Here is a 21,047-nt window from a genome sequence, read left to right as displayed (position 1 = left end):
CAAGTGAATGAACAAGAGAGATATATTTTGGAGAACATTGAGAATTCTCCCAAATTGGGCAGTAGTGGATACCTTAACTTCCATAATAATAGTGTGACAAATATTTTAGTAATGTTGTTAGAGGACCAGAATTTAATTAGAGGACCAGAATATCACATTATTGTAATATGGGACAATAAAAATAGAAAATAAAATTATGGGGGGGGGGAATCCTGAACATCCAAAAGGACAAACCCAATACTCCCCAAAACCCCCCAAAGAAAAACAGGAAGGGGGGGACTTCCGGATGACATCACAGCAAGATCGGATGTGAGGTGCAGGTCTCCGTGCTCCCATGCTGAATTCTCACCGTTGGAGGGCTCCGAAAGGAGCTAAAGCCATCCTGGAGGGATGGTGAAGAAAAAAAGGGCACCCTGCAGGTTGCGGAGAACCACAATATCTCCTGCTTGACCCAGGGGTTTTTTTTCCTTCTCATCCACGACAAGGAGAAGATGCAGCCATTATGGCTGCCATGGAGCTGGGACAGCCGAAGCAACAAAGAAAGTGCAGGAGCGGTGTAGATGAACGGTGATTAGAACTGGGTGAAATGATTCCTTTTTTACCTAGAACTTAAACCTAAAAGGAAAAAAATCCAGGAAAAGGGACTCTTAGATTTATTTGTTAAAGTAGTGAATAACTACTTAGAGAAAAATCCCACACCCAGAAGAAAGGAACTAAGGGGAGAAAAGTAAAAAACTTTTAAAATACATAAAATTGGACTTTTAAACTGGGTAGGCACTGGCTTGGGAGAGGCATTTTAAAATGCTGGAACTATCTACTTAAATAACTGACTTGGCTTCTATAAATTGAATTAAAATTGGATTAAATACCTGTCAGATTTGAGACACTGAAACCTAAGCAGAGGGTCACCACCTACTGATGAATGGAAAATATACTAAACCTCTACAAGTTTGGGGAAATTTTGGGATAAGAGAAATAAACAACATTTATCTGGAGAACTGTGGTGATACCTACTGTTTTATATTTATCTACTTTTGTTTAACTGTGAGAACAAGGATCCTGGACTACCTAAAAGGAACTGATTGATAAATCCTGGGATATAAAGAACTATGATTGTTGTACTCTCTGAGGTGCAACATTAGGCCTGAATATATAGTTTTTAGACTATTGCGTAAGAGTAGGATTTACTAAAATAAGACGAGATGCTCCAGTGGGGGAAATGAGTGGAATTTTAAAAGAAATGGCATTGATGTTCCAGAATATTAATGACACTATGACAAAAAATCACAGGGAGATAAGGAACCTAATGTGTGGCACTGATGGGAAAATAGAAAATACTTCACAAGGGACAATGAACAAAGCTCAAAATATCCAGGAAAAGAAGACGACAACAGAAAGAATGAAGAAAATATAGAATGGACAAATCAGCAAATAAAGCAAGAAGACAAGAAGAAGAGAATAAAGATAATAATGACTGATGAAACAAATAAAAGAAAAAGTATTTTAAGAGATTTAAAAATGAAATTAGATAAGCAGGAAAGAGAAATAGGGACTTGGGCAGACCCTTTGGAGGCCTGGCAGCATAAAATGATAGAGATGGGAGAAATATTTAGACTGAACAGTAAAAATGTAGATAGAGATAGAGATAAAGATCCAAGAGAGGAGTATGGGAGGCAAGCCAAAAAACAAATAAGAATTGAAGTATTAAAATGGACAAGAGATGATAGCTAGGAAAGGAAATCCCTTTTAATATAATGTGGCCTGACTAAAAGTCAGAATAGAGGTAGAAATAAGAATACACACTTTTATATAATAGAATAAAAGCAATAGCTAGACGGAAAAAGATAGTATTATTATGGATGTTTAAATAATATGGTGATTGGCATTAGAATAGCACATTGAAACATTGAACAACTAAATAATGAAGGATTATATTCCAATACAAACGCGTGTATCAACACTAGGACTAGCAACTAGTACTAGGACTAGTAATGGTGGCCTGAATAAAAGTTAGAATAGACTTAGAAATAAGAAATAGGGGGAATATTAGTATACACATTTTTATATAATAGAATAAAAGCAATAACCAGTTGGAAAGATTAGAAGTTGAAAGATGGTATCACTTTATATGCTCAACTAATATTGTGATTGACATTAGAATGGCACACTGAAACACTGAACAATTAAATAATGAAGGATTATATCTTAATACAAAAATGTGTATCAATACTAAGATTACAAAAGCTTGACTAATATAACAAATATTATTAATAACATTATTGTTATTTGTATTAAAATGAACGATACCCAGATGCCACACTGTTCATGTATTGATGTTGATGTAGATCTAAATAAATAAATATTTCTTTTTTAAAAAAAAACAGGAAGGGGTCAACAATCACCCTACTCCAAGGCCTGAGAACAAAGACATGTTTTCAAGGAACGTCAACAACTGGAACACCATCAGTGTGGGAGTTGTATGAATCTCTGAGAAGTTTCTATTCAACAGAAATGGCACATTTCCTAGGTAGACGATATTGATTAATTGATGGGACATGGAGCCCACTGCATCCAATCTGATAGAAACATATGCATTGCACCAATGGCAAAAGCCAAAGAGAGAATGAATGACTCATGTAATGAAATTACATGAGGACAGTGACTCAGTGAGGCAGGTGCTTCAAGACTGATTCCCTAAACAAGAGAGTGAACTTGGTATTTTTTTATAGTCTACCAAGCATTTAACTCACTTTTATTTGAGCAAATTTAAGTTCACCTGTTTCAATGAAAGTGTATGAGCACAAATTAATATTTCGATGAACTGCATATTTACAGTCAGGTCCAGAAATATTGGGACATTGACACAATTCTAACATCTTTGGCTCTATACACCACCACAATGGAGTTGGAATGAAACAAACACAATGTGTGTTAACTGCAGACTGTCAGCTTTAATTTGAGGGTATGTACATCCAACTCAGGTGAACGATGTAGGACTTACAGCAGTTTGTATACGTGCCTCCCACTTGTTAAGGGACCAAAAGTAATGGGACAATTGGCTTCTCAGCTGTTCCATAGCCAGGTGTGTGATATTCCCTCATTATCCCAATTACAATGTGCAGATAAAAGGCCCAGAGTTCATTTCAAGTGTGCTATTTGCATTTGGAATCTTGCTGTCAACTCTCAAGATGAGATTCAAAGAGCTGTCACTATCAGTGAAGCAAGCCATCATTAGGCTGAAGAAACAAAACAAACTCATCAGAGAGATAGCAAGAACATTAGGCGTGGCCAAAACAACTGTTTGAAACATTCTCAAAAAGAAGGAATGCACCGGTGAGCTCAGCAACACCAAAAGACCCGGGAGACCACGGAAAACAAGTGTGGTGGATGACCAAAGAATTCTTTCCCTGGTGAAGAAAACACCCTTCACAACAGTTGGCCAGATCAAGAACACTCTCCAGGAGGTAGGTGTATGTGTGTCAAAGTCAACAATCAAGAGAAGACTTCACCAGAGTGAATACAGAGGGTTCACCACAAGATGTAAACCACTGGTGAGCCTCAAAAACAGGAAGGCCAGATTAGAGTTTGCCAAACAACATCTAACAAAGCCTTCACAGTTCTGGAACAAGATCCTATGGACAGATGAGACCAAGATCAACTTGTACCAGAGTGATGGAAAGAGAAGAGTATGGAGAAGGAAAGGAACTGCTCATGATCCTAAGCATACCACCTCATCAGTGAAGCATGGTGGTGGTAGTGTCATGGCATGGGCATTTATGGTTGCCAATGGAACTGGTTCTCTTGTATTTATTGATGATGTGACTGCTGACAAAAGCAGCAGGATGAATTCTGAAGTGTTTCAGGCAATATTATCTGCTCACATTCAGCCAAATGCTGCAGAACTCATTGGACAGCGCTTCACAGTGCAGATGGACAATGACCCAAAGCATACTGCAAAAGCAACCAAAGAGTTTTTGAAGGGACAGAAGTGGAATGTTTTGAAGGGACAGAAGTGCAATGGCCAAGTCAATCACCTGACCTGAATCCCATTGAGCATGCATTTCACTTGCTGAAGACAAAACTGAAGAGAAAATGCCCCAAGAACAAGCAGGAACTGAAGACTGTTGCAGTAGAGGCCTGGCAGAGCATCACCAGGGATGAAACCCAGCGTCTGGTGATGTCTATGTGTTCCAGACTTCAGGCTGTGATTGACTGCAAAGGATTTGCAACCAAGTATTAAGAAGGGAAAGTTTGATATATGATTATTATTCTGTCCCATTACTTTTGGTCCCTTAACAAGTGGGAGGCACATATGCAAACTGCTGTAAGTCCTACACCGTTCACCTGAGTTGGATGTACATACCCTTAAATTAAAGCTGACAGTCTGCAGTTAAAGCACATTGTGTTTGTTTCATTCCAACTCCATTGTGGTGGTGTATAGAGCCAAAGATGTTAGAATTGTGTCAATATCCCAATATTTCTGGACCTGACTGTAATACAAAACCTTTATAACAATATTTGCAAATATTGTTGTCAAGATTTAACCGCTTTGCTTCTTTCGAATCTTATCGCTATTCAACTTGCCAATGACTTGGGTGGAGGGAAGGGGGGAATGGAATGTTAAGATTTTGAGTATGGGTCGTGAGAGCCTGGAAACCATCAAAGTCACTACTGCAGGTGCCTCTTCTGACTTAGGCTTCCTGATTCAATAAAAGCACACAATGAATTCCAGAAACCCTCTTTTTATTTCAATGGCTGTGAATTCTGCTCATTCAGTGCCTGTTCATTCTCAATCTGTTCATTCACAGATGAGTCCCAAATAGTTGTAAAGAGTCTGATAGAAGTCTGCCACAGTTCTTTGGGATAAGGCTGATAAGGCCTTTGCTCCTCCTTTATGTCTTATGGGAGGGGCCAATCATCTCCAAGCCCTTCTCCCAAGTTGACCCTTTTGTTTTAACTGTTCTTGCCTTCTGGTAGCTCTTTGCATGCGCACACTGGGAACAGGCTCCCCCTATTCCACTGCCTCGCTGATGTCTGACTCTGGAGGCTCCGGAATCCACACATAACTCCCAGATGGCCCTGGCCCTATCTCTGCCTCTGATGCAGAGCCCTCATCCGAGCCTTCCCCAGACTCCAGGATTGGCCCATGTTCCTCCCCAACCTCCTCACTGTCCGACTCTGCTGCCAGCTCTGCAGGCCATTGGCGGACCACAACAGTGCCTGAGAAGGAGATGGATTGTTCCCATAACAATAGAATGTCTCATAATTGGACAATGTGAACACCCAGGGGTGGGGAAAAAGGAAAGCTATTGTTTAACTAAGCAAGAATTTGCGTGGGAAAATCAGAGCTGGTTTTGATTCTTCAGTAGCAAAATGATGTATCCAGTAAAGTTTTACTTTTGGGAATTCAAAGCTCCCAAGTGTGTTTACTTCTTTTGAGTCCACTAGTTGGACCATTGACATTTGTATGTTGACATGACAGATCATGAACAGGGTTGGGGCTTTTGGCTATAATGGGAAGTTAAAAAACATTTAAAGAAAAGAAATCCCAGAAGAATGCAATGTGAAACTACTTCCATAATGTTGCCAAGAAAATTATATGGTTGTTTCTATGAAGACTCCAAGAATTGGTCTTGGTGTGTTAAAGGACACTTAAATTTTATTAATAATTAATTGTTTTAGATGCTGGCAAAGAAATCCTTCCATAGTAGTAAATGCAAGCTTTGCTAATTAAATAAATGGATTGAACAAAATGAACCAAATATAAAAACTGGAGCTAATGTCCATTTAATTCGCAAGGATTTAAATGGCCTAAATCCAAATGCAAGCCTTCTAATTCTGCAAATTTATAAAGAATGTTGTCATCAAAATTGCATAACAGATAGAATGATGCATGATGCATGAATAATTCTCAAAATATTATAGCAGCAGTTATAGAGCACGTTTTAAATGTTCCCATTATGGTCTATACATTATCCTAGTCCCTTGGGATTGCAGTGAGATATAAATGTAATAAATAAATGAACAATCTATAAACTGCAACCAATCTGTAATATAGGTCAATATGAATGATCCTTCATGGTGAACAATTAAGGGAATACAGTATAACTATTAATTTGCTGGAGAATAACTGAGAAACCTAATTCTCAGTTTTCCCCACATATTCAATATTCCATTGAGATGGTATAGTATCATTTTTAACAGACTGAGAAAAGTATTGTAGGTATTCACTATGAGACTAGGCTAAAGCTAAAAGTTGTGACTATAACTGAAAAACTGAACTGAGCATGTACACAGAGAGGATAAAAATTAGAAGCTTAAAATGAAAAAAGATGGCTTTGGGAACAGATAAGAAGAACAAGTCATTAAAAGCCAAAAGGACATACAAAATAAATGCCATCAGAAGATAAACAGAGTGTGAAATCCATGGAAGTCTTAATCTCATCAATAGTAACTGAATTTACAAATCAGCGATTAGTTTTAGAGGCCATATGCACCAAGACAAATTCCTTGTGTGTCCAATCACACTTGGGCAATAAAGAATTCTATTCTATTCTATTCTATTCTATTCTATTCTATTCTATTCTATTCTATTCTATTCTATTCAAAAGGAGTCCTGGAGAACATCCACTCCTCTGAATCATTCAGAGTCTAAAGTAAGATTTCATTCCTCCAGCTAGTGCTTGAGTGAGATTTAGGCTAAGTAAGAGATGAGTAAGAGGCAAGTACAGCAGTTGCATACAATGATCAATAAAGCTTTATAGTGGCTTGGAATTTGGCAGGTTGTGGTTTTCTCAAAGAACCTTAATTGTCTTACTTAAGTAATGCTTGGTTAAGTGCTTGGTAAAAAGTGAGTGTTTTCATTTCTTTGCTGTCGCCCAGGACTGCAATTTCCATAAATTCCAGCTGGGCCTATCTGGATTGTCCAGTTTAGAAAGCAAGGGGAACTACAATACGCTATGCCTCAATAGGTTTAGGATTTTTATTTATTTTTAAATTTGATTTATATGCTGCCCTTCTCCGGAGACTCAGGGCGGCTTACAATGCGTTAAGCAATAGCCTTCATACTTTTGTATATTTATACAAAGTCAGCTTATTGCCCCCACAAACTGGGTCCTCAATTTACCTACCTTAGAAAGGATGGAAGGCTGAGTCAACCTTGAGGATTGGAGCAAGTGAATATAATTCAAGCTTTGTCACAACACCAGACTCAGCGTAACCTGGTGTGGAACAAGATGTTGTAAAACGATGATTCTGTGTTGACCAGAGGAGACCAAGAGGGAAGGAAAGATGCGTACTTTATTTTGTTTTTGGTTTTTTTGGACATACAGGCATTGTTACCTGGCCTTTTACAACACCTCTAGATCATTTCCCCTTCCTAGAATATCTTCCTGTGCATACTGATTTAATACCTTGATTTCTTTAGAGGTAGTTTGTGACGTATGACCACAATTTTGGTGGCAGTCATAAGTCAAGCCACCAATACCCAATTTTATTACCATTTTTGCATCGTAAAGCAAGAGCTTTCAACCAGCTCACACGTTTGGCCGGTTGCAGCAACCTGAGGTAACAATGATCATGATTTGCAAAATACAAAACATACCATTGGGGAAATTTGATTCACACGCTGCAACTATGTGATTTGCTTAAGGATCATGTGATTAATAAAACAACTATGGTGACACAAAAATTGCGATCATGTGACTGCGGGAGCGGCAATGTTTTGCAATAGTCAGAAATGCTTTACAGGCCATAAAATCTTTCCAAGGTATTGTAGCTTCCGACAGTCGTTAAATGAAGGGTTATAAATCAATATACTACCTGTATATATGATCTGACTATTTAGCATTAATGCAAATGGGCCTTTATTTGTGTCAATAAGGGTTTTGATATCCCTGAGCTGAAACAGATGGGAGTGATCTTCCACATCACAACTGCAGCTAGGATACTATACGCGCAAGAATGGAAAAACGAATTAATACCCACAGAAAATAAATTGATTTGGAAAATTACAGAATGCGCAGAGGCAGACCGGTTAACGAAACTACTTAGGAACCAAAAAGATTCTGATTATTACAAATGTTGGAATTTATGGTATAATTGGGTGAAAGAAAAGAGAGGGAAATGAAATGGATTGTATTAGTGGTATAGGCACAGATTTGTGTACGTTAGTTGCAATAACCTTGTATGTATATATATAAAGTATTGTATTTTTAAAAATGGAAATAAACTTTATTAAAAAAAAAAAAGATGGAGTGATCTTCAGTTCCCATCTATTTCTGTAGAGTCTCAGAAAACTACAAGGAATAACACTTGGAGTAACAAACATTTTCATTATTTCTGTACAGCAGTGGTTCCCAACCTCTTTTTGGCCATGCCCCACCTAAGCATCTCTAAAATCCTGATGCCCCCTCCCCCCCAACATATAATTCTTACTATTCAAAAAGTGACTCCTACTCACATGGAGGAAGCCTAAAAGGCCATTAACTTGGTTTAAACAAGGTTCCAATTGCCCCCATTAAAAATCAAAAACCCTGTGCTGTGTGGGCCCCACTTTGGGAACCACTGATGTAGAGTATAAGAGCAAGTGGGTAGACAGTAAGAATTAGATTAAACTACCAACAATTCTGCCTTCAAATTAGAAAGATTTTAGAGATGAGAGCACCACAGTCCTGGGGAGCAGAGACAGAGTTGGGCATTCTTGATCGGTTCTTCTCTAGTCCTTCGTCGCCAGTGTTAGATTGGCGCCAGAAAGAAACGCAACTCAGCTCTGGTCCATTCAGCACTTTATTAGAATGGTAAAAACAGACTGCCGGCAGTGGCTCCCGAGCCTCCTTATATTCTGCTCGGGCCAGCCAGCCGGTCAATGACAATTGTTCAAACTTCCCGCCGGTGGAAGTAACCAATCCCCCAGCAGATGTCCTTATAAGGACATAACATTTGGTATTTTATTAAACTATTGGGTCCATGATTAAAACAACAATGAAATTTTATTCCGGTCAGAGACAAAATGAATAGATAAAATAAAAGGGTAGTGAAATAATCATGAAATAACAAACAGTATCAGGGCTAAGTTCTTTTTATCCTTCTACATTAAGAAGGATGCAGTGCACTCTACCTACTAAAAAACAAACATTTGCAATTAAATTGCTCTCAGTAATTTATTAGTACCTCATCATAAACAAAGATTCTTTCCAAGCAGTACTAGCTACCTGACCTAGTCTACTGACTCATTTGCCTTTTATTCTTTATCTGTCATAGCTGGTTCAGAGGCTTAGGAGATATTGCCCTTTGATTTTAAACCAGCACAACATTCACCAGGAGTAGATAATGAAACATAGTCCCATCAAAATGATCTCCCCTTATACTTCAGCAGTAAGTCCCAAGAGAATCAGCTCCACCATATTCAAGACTTACAAACACAGATTTAAAGTAGGGTAAGTCAGAAGCCATCTTTTCTAATATGAAATTGGACCATTCCTTCCATAAAGCCATATTTTTCCTATAAACTTTACTCATTCTTCTGAAAAACATAAAAAGATGGTTCTATTTTTCACTCCTTGAGTAAAAAGGGATAAAATGCCATTTTCCCCAAATTCACTCAAAACTAAGCAATAGTTAGGCAGGACTACTCCTTGATGGACCAGAGATGGATTTCTTCAGATCAGGGCTACAATTCTAATCTTTAAAGTCTTCCAGAAAAATATGTCGTACCTAGTAAAATCATTGCTAGACCATCTCAAAATGATGATATATTCTGCATGTTAATTTCTGGATCTTTTCAATGTTTGCATTAATCAGAAATTAAGCTGATTACAAGCAATTGACAGTGGTAGATGATGCAATCTCACACTTCTCCATAGAGAATATGGATTATTATTATTATTAGACTATGGAATATTAAGCGAACATTTCCATATGGATATGCTGTGCCACAGTGTTAATATTGTATGTGCCCCACACATTACCTAATTATCAGTAGCATGCCTTTCTTTAATGAAAGATTTCATTTAGCAGTTTTGGCTGAAATCCCAGAACAATTTCCTCTACCAAGCCTTGCTAAGGATGAAATGGCTTACTCACAAGGATGCAATTTCAAAGGTAAAATTGCTAGTTACAATGCAGAGCATTCCAGTTTGGGGACTGGGGTGGCCATATCTTTGGGCAGGAGAAAGTGGAGATTTGGAATATCTAGACACCGCTGTCAGTTAAAATTTCAAAATATACACTTTTAAATAAACACAAAAGTAAATTGCATCCCAGCAATAAAGGGGTGGAACTAACAATTAAATATCTGGGGGTGGGGGAAGAGAGGTAGGAAAAAATTCCAATTGCATAAGATTTTTCCCTTCTTATTTGATATTGATGGAAACCATGGATTAGAAAAAGAACCTTCTATGCAATGTTCTATGCAACATTGCCCTTTTTCAAAGAACTAAGTAAGTCATAATATAATATTTTAAAATAATTCCACTGAAAAAAACTTTTAGACCAGGGATCTGTAAATTTTGGGATGAGGTGATTGAAGGGCCAGAAGGAACCCTTGATCTTGAGGATCTAGATTTTAAAAAAAAGAACGAATCGCTGCTGCTAAGTAGGACATTTTTCTCCCCTGCCAACGATCTGCTGCTTTTGTTGCCAAAGCTGGTTAGATTTGAATGGGAGCACTTAGGAATGACCCAAGATGACTTTTGGAGGGTTGAGGATGCACCTGGAAGGGAGAATCTTGAAGACTGCAGCTCCTTGTGGGAGAGCAGCCCAAAAGTCATTGGTCTTTTCTCCTTCTCTTCCTATCAGCAGAATGTTCTTATAAGCAAGCCTGGGTTTTAACTTTACTTTTTGAAGTTTTGGTTTGTTCTTTACCTTTAAATGTTAATTGGCTGGCTGAATGCTGATTTATTTTAACCCCCTGCCGGATTCTATCTTTTGTTTTTTGTTTTTTTTTTTTTTTTGCTTTTTTTCTTTGATCTGTTTGGCTGTTCTCATTAACTTCTGCTTTTCCGTAAGGAAACACCTCACGTGACTTTGGATAGTGAAAGTGCTTTTATCTGATTTATATTTTATTGGATATTTACTGCAGGAAATTTATATTTTATCAACTTGCAAAATGTTTTTGGATCGAAATATCTAGAAAATATCTTCCCTGTTTTTTTGTCTTTTTCCTGTTCTGCTTAGCTATTACATTGAGCAACAACATATCAAATTGCACAGGAAAGGAGGTTTACAGAAGGTTTTGAAATTTTATCATTACTGTTCTTCCAGTTTACTATTTTGTTTTTAATATAATATATAGATGACAGATTAATAATTTGTAGTTTAGTAATTTCAAATTATTTGGGCCTGTTTCACAACAGTGGATGGGAAACTAATATTGTTGTAATATATTAATGAGCAATCAGCTAGGGAGGGCAATATGCGTGCATGTGTTAGTCTCTTTTTTAATGCGCCTTTTTCTTTTTAATGTCTTTGTTGTGTTTTTTTCTTTTTTTAAATATTTTGCTGTTTTTTTACTTTTTTATTTTTATTTGAATAAAATAAATAGTTTTTAAAAAGTGGATGGGCTGTGGCAAAATGCCTATTAATTAAAATAAAGTAAATATAAACATTCCTTGCTGGTATGCTTGCTATATTTCCTCACCTGTTAAAAAGACAACAAAGCGGCAACTTTGTCTTGGACTTGAACTCAGTGAGTTCGGCACAGATCAGGGGTGAAATGCTCCTGGTTCGGACCGGCTTGGGCGAGTAGATAGCGATGGTGACGGGCAGTTTGGAGAACCGGTAGCAAAAATCCCTGCCCCCGCCCCCCATGCCCAGCTGAGCCATGCGATCATCAGAGGCTTTTTTTCTTCTGACGATCCCAGCTCTGACGATCCCAGCTGAGTTGCCTGATCGTCAGAGGGGTTTTTAAAAACCTTCTGACGATCAGGCAACTCATCTGGGATATTCAGAGCCTTTTGAAAGCATTGTTTTACATGGTTTTACATGTAAAAATGGTTTTAAAAGTAAAAAAAAAATTGCCACACCCACCCAGTCACATTACCACCACCACCACCACCAAGCCACGCCCACAGAACCGGTAGTAACAAATTTTAGATTTCACCACTGGCATAGATTAAATATCTTTTACGGATGAAGGCGGATATACCCAGAATATCCAGTCTGGGTTGGTCACTGGGACCAGAAGTTTTCTGTTCCAAGTGTTCAGCCCATCTTCAGGGAACTTCTCTCTAGCTAGATCCAGTGACTGACTCAGATTAAATACCTTTTCTCCACCTGTCAGATTTCGTAATACTAATTCCAAGAGTAAATAGAGGGGCTGAATCAGTGGTGAGTTTCAAAAATTTTTGCTACAGTTCTGTGGGTGTGGCTTGGTGGGCATGGCATGGCTTGGTGGGCGTGGCTTGGTGGGCGTGGCAGGGGAAGGATACTGAAAAATCTCCATTCCCTCCCCACTCCAGGGGAAGGTTACTGCAAAATCCTCATTTCCTCCCAATCAGGTGGGATTTGGGAGGCAGAAAATAGATGGGGGTGGGGCCAGTCAGAATTTTTACTACCAGTTCTCCAAACTACTCAAAATTTCCGCTACTGGTTCTCCAGAACTGGTCAGAACCTGCTGAAACCCACTCTGGCGCTGATCAACAAAATGCGAGTCTCAGCACTATAGCACTTGGAGTTATATGGAATTCAGTACAGGTAATTCTCAATGCATGACCAGCCCACATTTATACTTGCAGTGTCATGCAGTCACATGACCATGATTGACTTTTTTTTTGCCAAAAGCATTCACTTAATGATTGCTGCAAAAAAAAAAAAAAGGTCGTAAAATCAGACACAGACATGTGATAGCCCACTTATTGATCATTCTGATTTACGACTGTAACTGTGGGGTTAATTATAATCTTAAACCAGGGACTAACTGTATTCAAGATGTAAAACAGATTAAATGACTATAGGAAAGAGGGAGTGGAATTGGACTTGGGTTTGCCCCATCTCCCTGATTTCTAAACAATTTTTTAAAAGTAATTTGGAAAGGGAATCTTTTTTTTTTTTAATTTGATTTATATGCCGCCCTTCTCCGGAGACTCAGGGCGGCTTACAATGCGTTAAGCAATCTTCCCATCCATGGGCAGATACAACTCCCAATGCTTCCCAATCAGTGGTAAAATCCAATTTTTTTTACTACCAATTCTGTGGGCATGGCTTGGTGGGCATGGTGTGGCTTGGTGGGCGTGGCTTGGTGGGTGTGGCAGGGGAAGGATACTGCAAAATCCCCATTCCCACCCTACTCCAGGGGAAGGATACTGCAAAATCCCCATTCCCTCCCCACTCCTTGGGCAAGAATATTGCAAAATCTCCATTCTCACCCCACTCGGGGGCCAGCTACCGGTTCTCCAGAACCTGTCAGAACCTGCTGGATTTCACCCCTGCTCCCAATGAAGCCTTCCTGAGACCCTCTGTCCCACAGCAGTTACTAATATTTTAAAACCTTCTATTCTTTCATTTAAAATTTGTCATCCTTCATGGGAAGAATTAGGGGGAACTACATAAGCTTCTAGAATAAATAATCCTTTTCCTATAAGTACAACCACCAGAATCTATCATTTTATAACAAATATCCTTAATGCAGCCATCAAAAGCTATTTTTTAAAAGCCTAGTTGCCACATTTCTACCAAGGAAGTGTGGGATTGCAGAGAATTCTCTATATTTTCACCATGTGTCCCATTTTCACATCTGCCTATGTCCCAAAGGTGTTTTTTCAAAAGGCAACTGGACTTTCAGGTTTTTCTTTGAAGACATTTCGCTTCTCATCCAAGAAGCTTCTTTGGCTCTGACTGGATGGTGGGGAATGGAAGGATTTATACTCCTTGCAGATAGCTGGTCGTTTGCATTCTTTGGGAGAGTTGTTGAGGCCACCTGGAGGTTTGTCTGTGTCGTCAGGGTCACCTGAGTGGTGCAAATGGGTGTGGAGTCTTCTTGGAACTGCTGAAAGGACTGTGTTGTAGGCTGGAGATAGATGATGTTTTTGCACCATTCAGGTGATCCTGAGGACACAGATCAACCTCCAGGTGACCTCAGTAACTTGCTAAAAGAATGCAAATGATCAGATGTCTGCAAGGAGTATAAATCCTTCCATTCCTCACTATCCAATCAGAGCTGAAGAAGCTTCTTGGACGAGAAGTGAAATGTCTTCAAAGAAAAAACAAGAAAGCCCAGTTGCCTCTTGAAAAAGCATCTTTGGGACAACCATGACCTGGATGATTGAGAACCTCCATAAACATCTCTGCCTATGCAATTACATTGTGTTCATGCCGACAAATTCAAGTACATACCAGCAGTACAATTATGTCTCTCGTATTATTTTCAGTCAATATGGTTTAGAAGCTGAGAACAGTGATAAAAACATGAGTGGCATTGAGTGAAAGCTGTATTCATTCAAGTTAAATCATCTTGATTATATTTTAGCATAGGAATAAAATGGGTTTGCGCTTGGCATATACCACATGCATATATTCAACTGTTTCCAGGATTAGGTCTTAAACCAATGCATAGGAAGTGTAGAAAGTTGCCTAAATGCAAGAGCTCTGCTTAATTCCAACTTTCATTCAATATGAACTCAGCAATCAGTTGGACATTCTGATAGTTTCTCACAATTAGCTTAGATACAATTACTGTTATTATAAGCCACAGTGGCTGTATGAAAGCCTATTCTCCTGTCTGATTTTCCCAAGATTATCTAAACAAGCCATACTGAAATTAATATTCTGCCAAATATCCTACACTTCAAAGGTGGGTTTCAGCAGGTTCTGACCAATTTTGGAGAACCGGTAGTGGAAATTTTGAGTATTTTGGAGAACCGGTAAATACCACCTCTGACTGGCCCTGCCCCCATCTATTCCCTGGCCCCTGAGTCCCAGCTGATGGGGAAGAAATGGGGATTTTGCAGTTACCTTCCCCTGGATTGGGGAGGGAATGGAGATTTTACAGTATCCTTCCCCTGCCCTGCCCACCAACCCACTCCTACCAAGCCATGCCACGCCCATCAAGCCACACCCACAGAACCGGTAGTAAAAAAAATTTGAAACCCACCACTGCTACACTTCTGGCTTATCACTGTGCTTTATAGGACTGTTCAATCCCAAAGTATATCTGAGAGAGTTTAGGTCCACTTAGAATACGCCTTAAACTTATACAGGTAGTCCTCGACTTACAACCATTTGTTTAGTGACTGTTCGAAGTTACAATGGCACTGAAAAGAGTGACTTATGATCGTTTTTCATGGTTATGCAATCCAAATTCAGACATTTGGCAACTGGCATGTATTTATGACAGTTGCAGTGTCCCGGGGTCATGTGATCGCCTTTTGCAACCTTCTAGCAAACAAAGTCAATGGGGAAGCCAGATTCACTTAACAACTTTGTTACTAAGTTAATAAGTTAATAAGTTGCAGTGATTGTGTGAAAAAAAGACTGTTAAATGGATCAATGTTCACTTAACAATTGTCTTGCTTAGCAATGGAAATTTTTGGCTCAATCATAGTCGGAAATCAAGGACTACCTGTATTGCTTTTGTATAATTTTTATTAGACATTCTCTCTCTCTCTCTCTCTCTCTCTCTCTCTCTCTCTCTCTCTCTCTCTCTCTCTGTGTGTGTGTGTGTGTGTGTGTGTGTGTTTGTGTGAGTGTGTGTGTTGTGTGTTTAGGATGCCAAAGCCATATTTATAAAAGTGGGGAACCTTAAATTAAAGGAGGCTAGCATGAGCAAATTACCAGTATGCTCGCTCATTACCTCAAATGATGCGTCATATGGATAATGCTAATGTTTCCTATGAGAAGTTGAAATGTAAAAGGGACTCTTGAGATCCCAGAGTGAAATAATGAATTAGAGCCGCCCAAGGCCAACACTCAATTAAACACACACACACACTAACACACACAGAGGCCCTGAGAGAAGGAGAGAGCCTTCCTTTTATAATTAGAAATTTCTGTCTTTTGGGAAAATGTGATCTAGTAGATGTAATTTACATGTTTGGGCAAGTTATAGCCCTCTGTCGGAAGCCTCCACCTCTTTTTATCTGATGCACATACGCCCTGGTGTTTCTCTAATGCAACATGAAATGTGTGGGACTTTTCTTAATGGCAGGCTGCCAAACTCATATATAATGTAAACAAAATGGTCTCATTATGCAACCTTCTCCCACACAGCTCAAAATTGCTTTCCACTCAGAGGAACCAGCACAAGCTGGTTAAAGTTTTGTTGGCTAATAAGGGCCAAGAAGACACTTTATTTCAGAGGCTTGTCTAAAATGTGTGAAGTGGCACAAAGCATGCATGAGAATCCGTGCTGCCTCAGTTGAATTGCAAGTTTCGTTGCTAATCTAATATGAGGGCTAGTCCTACCACAAAAATATAAGTAAATTGTCAGGATTTTTTTTTTCATAGCAGTCTCATTTTATATCCAAGGAAAAAGGAAGTGGTGAAATTCTCATGCACGGAGTACAAAATCTTTCCTTAGAGGACTTTGTGGGAATCTTTTCTTTTTTAAATTGTGCAAATGTGTTGTAAGTGCTATCAAGGAGCCTTGATAGTACAGTGGTCTACGCACCCTGTTATTAACACAGCTGCCTGCAATTTACTGCTGGTTCGAATCTCTCCAAGGCTCAAGGTTGACTCAGCCTTCCATCCTTTCTAAGGTAGGTGAAATGAGGACCCAGTTTGTGGGGGCAATAAGCTGACTTTGTATAAATATACAAAAGTATGAAGGCTATTGCTTAACGCATTGTAAGCTGCCCTGAGTCTCCGGAAAAGGGCGGCATATAAATCAAATTAAAAAAAAAAAGTGGCCTGAACCCCTCTTAGTTAAATCCCAAGAGAGACATAAAAGAAATCATCCTCTGGATATTTTAGATCGGGAAGAGTGAGACTCCAGATCATTTTCTGGATGATGGAGAGATATAGAAGTGAAAAACACTGAAGAAGCAGCAGCCTCACAGTCTTATGCCAGCAAAGAACTATTGTACACCAGAGCAAATACGGTGTTGAAACCAGGGGTGAAATCCAGCAGGTTCTGACAGGTTCTGGAGAACCGGTAGCAGAAATTTTGAGTAGTTCGGAGAACCAACAAACACCACCTCTGACTGGCCCCAGAGTGGGGTGGGAATGGGGATTTTGCAGTATCCTTCCCCTGCCATGCCCACCAAGCCACACCCACAGAACCGGTAGTAAAAAAAATTTGAATTTCACCATCAACTTGAAACCTTCTGAGAATTTAAATGGAATGAATTGGAACCTTTTTTTTCAAGTGAAGGAAACGTTTTCAAATTAAAGGAAGACACATTTTGACCCAATAGACACATTTTGACTGTGCAGCTCTCCAAAAGTGATGTTGGTAGCTTTGTTTCAGTTTAAAAACTATATGAAACGTCCCTTCAAAAGGACTTGCGGGAGATACCTCCACACAAACCCCTGCCCCACTTTTGAATAGCAGAGCACCCGATCACTCTGTAAGAAAAGTAGGTTTCTGGGTGTACCAATAACATTTAGGCTTATATACTGCCCCATAGTGCTTTACAACATTCTCTGGGCAGCTTGCAACGTAAGCATTATTTTCATATTGGTCCCAACAATCTAGGTCCTCATTTTACTGACCTTGGAAGGATGGAAGGCTGAGTCAATCTTGAGCCCCCATCAGGATCAAACTCCAAGCTATGGGCAGAGTTTGCCTGCAATACTGCACTGTAACTACTGCGCCACTAAGGCTCTTATCCATGCTCAATACATGCACAGAAATCCATTTCCAGTTAAGAGACACATGAGGTAAAGCACTCATAAAGGCTGCACAAAAGACCTCCCTGAGCAGAAGCCAAACTTCTCCAACCTCACCAAGCTCCATGAGGCACAAATAGGATCTTCACATATGCTGCAGGAGGTAGCCATTTCTCTGATCTGCACCATGTCTCCAGCAGCCTTCAATGTTTCTCTATATAGGAGAACGATCCCTAGCTGACCCTTTTGTAGGGTGATGAGATCTTTCTTTTAAGCAACAGAACCTACTGGACTGATATTGCCAACCTGTTTGGTTTACTTCACTCAGGATTTCGATTCCCCAGAGGTCATAACAAATGATTAGAAATAGACTTTAAGTGCAGAAATTATACAATCGTATCAGGGGTGGGTTTTACTTACCTTTACTACCAGTTGTCAACGGGAGCGCGCGCACACGCTTCTGCACATGCACAAATTGTCCATTATGATGTCTGGGCAGGCGGGCAGAGCCTCCTGCCGCTTTTACTACCAGTTGGCAAGAACCGGACAGAACTGGGAGCAACCCACCACTGAATTGTATCCAGGTTAATTAAAAAAGAATCCCATAATATTCAGAAAACATTGCTCTTTTATATGTATGGAGAGGGGGATATATATTTAAGATTCCCTCCCCCTCACAATTCCGTTCATTCAAAACTGTTGACTTTTGTTTGACTCTCAGATTTTTTTCCCCCGACGTTCTCTGATTTAGCAACTTGCAGTATACCATAAATGCAGTCGTCATTGAAAAAGAGTGTTGGAATACAGCGTTCATGTATTCTGTACAACAACCACAGCAGTATTCAACCAGTAGATGGCAGTGTTTATAACTTTGTAGTTGCATTGATGTAGTTGCATCTATGGTGTAACTCTATGCCTTTTCTCTGAATGTAAAGTTTCCTGTTTCCTGTTAAGCAGGAAGAGCCATGTGGATTGTGCAGTGTTTGTTCTATAGGGCTATGTACAGAATTTCTAACAGAGAAATTGCTTCCCAAGTCAAAAATACAACAGCAATCCTCTCCAGGGCTTTTGTGGGAGGATGAATTAAATCAGCTGGAGGACTACATTATAATTTATACTTCTGAAGTTCTTCCTTTGTCCAGTAAAAAGTGGGAAAATACAGAAAAGAATATGCTTTTTTTCTCTTCTTTCCCTTCTGTGTTTGACAACCAGACAAATATATAGAGTCAAAAGCATAGTTGTCATGAGCGAGTGAACTTTAAGACACTGTAATTATAGTAGAAATGGAATCATAAAGTCCTTCATGAAAGTAAAAAGGTGTATCAGGCAATACAAACTGTAACAACTCTCCTAAGAGAACTTAATAGTTTTCTTACCAGTCCTATCCAGTAGTGAAATCCAAATTTTTTTTACTACTGGTTCTGTGGGCATGGCTTGGTGGGCAAGGTGTGGCTTAGTGAGCATGGCAGGGGAAGGATACTGCAAAATCTCCATTCCCACTCCACTCTGGGGCCAGCCAGAGGTGATATTTGCCGTTTCTCTGAACTGCTCAAACTTTTTGCTACCAGTTCTCCAGAACCTGTCAGAACCTGCTGGATTTCACCCCTGGTCCTATCCATTTCTGCTTAAACTCAGAACATGGCCTGACAATGAATGCTATCCTGACCGAGAGCCAATTGGGTCATTCAAATTTATGTACACCCTATTGACTTCCATCATAGAATTCAAATAATCTACCTACAGTCCTCTAGAAATTCACAACCTGGAAGAGTGATGACAATACCATTTGTTTTTATCATTGTAAGGAAATAAAACACTCATTTCTAATAAAGGAGAATGTTTGTAGCTCAGGGTTGAAAAGAAGACCCCTTGGTACTCACTGAGCTTGGCTGTTTTCTTGCAGATGTTTCATTACCCAAACTAAGTAACTAGATAACAAACAGGTATTATCACTGATGATTTTACCTTGTTTGGGTAATGAAATGACTGCAAGAAAACAATCAAGCACAGAGAGCACCAAGGGCCCCTTCTTTTCAACCCTGAGCTATAAAGGATCCCTCAAAATCATTTCTGCATTGCCTCAAAAATTATACAGCTATTAATATGGATGCCTCTGCTTATCTTTCAGAGCTATGTCTAAAGTTTTGGATGAATATAATTCAGAAAGTCACGATTGCATTGCAGGCGAATGAATCCAGAGAAGAGAATCTTCTTTCATCTCCTAATCTGTCATCTCATATCAAGAATAAAAAGTTGGTTTCTAAAGATTTTGAACAAAGAAGTTCATAATCAATACAATTGTCTCTACAAAGAAAGTCAGTGATAATGTTCATAGGGCTCCCTACTCTAAGCTGACTCCTTGAATATCAGGAATTTTTCCACCCAGTTCACTGAACATTTGACATTGCTCCGAGGTTTAAAATTGTGTGGATCTGTTGCATTTTCAGTTCTACCAAGAACCAATTTAACATTTATTCACCCTCTGTGAGAACTCAGCAGGAAGTTGCAACAGCCATGTAGCTGCGAAATGTGTACACCGGTGGGGACGATTCAAAATAGATTCTGAATATATATTTTTTTTAATTGGAGATTGGTAAATTGCTCCAGGTCATATGAAGATGCAAATAGCCACATGGCTATCACATTTCAAACTGAGTGGTGTGAAAGTGCCTGCAAGTGTGTGAGACATTGCAACTAGTTACCTACCTGCCCTCTTTGAGTCATCTCCATGTGTTTAGGTTAAAAACAGAAGTCGCCATTGAATATTTAGCAGATCAGTGTCATTCCTTCCACCACCCCAATTTTTATACCGAAAGGCAAGAAATGTAAGAAATGCTTGGCTGGTGAAACCAAGCCTGTTAAATCCAACAGTCTTGATGATCTTTTGGAAGTACCCAAGTACTTCCAAAATTGATGAGGGAGGTAATAATGTTTCATCTGTTTCTATCGTTTGCTAGGAAAGAAGATGGTCATTTTTGCAAGCTCCAAGCATTTATAAAGGAGGATCCAGATTTTGCATAACATATGTTTAGATTTAATATGTATATTTTAAATAGAAATGCAATGCCTCTTACCACATCAGGAAAGGACTGTGAGTAAGTGATCTATATAAATGCTCAGTTTGCTGCCCAGATTCAAACAGTTGATAGGCAGTTTCTATTTGCCACAATTCTTTCTTTTTTTAGAGGTTTGTGACAGCAGCTGCAAAATTTCAGTTTGAGAAGAACAAAATTGAGGGGGTAGCCTCTGCACTGATTATTCAGATACTCATGGATCTGCTGGGA

At 39.2% G+C, this 21,047-nt stretch overlaps 1 long non-coding RNA gene across 1 annotated transcript in view; it reads right to left on the bottom strand.

The window, feature by feature from the left end:
• The window catches only part of LOC139327245 (uncharacterized), a 203,349-nt gene that overhangs the window by 131,457 nt on the left and 50,845 nt on the right, over positions 1–21,047 (bottom strand). The gene's annotated exons all lie outside the window — the stretch shown is intronic.

Source organism: Pituophis catenifer, unplaced genomic scaffold (assembly GCF_029215685.1).
Source record: "Pituophis catenifer annectens isolate HBS135680 unplaced genomic scaffold, rPitCat1.0.hap2 SCAF_1, whole genome shotgun sequence".
In the NCBI taxonomy this organism is placed as follows: domain Eukaryota; kingdom Metazoa; phylum Chordata; class Lepidosauria; order Squamata; family Colubridae; genus Pituophis; species Pituophis catenifer.
Note: the sequence above shows the minus strand (reverse complement) of the source record. Positions and strands in the feature narration are given on the sequence as shown.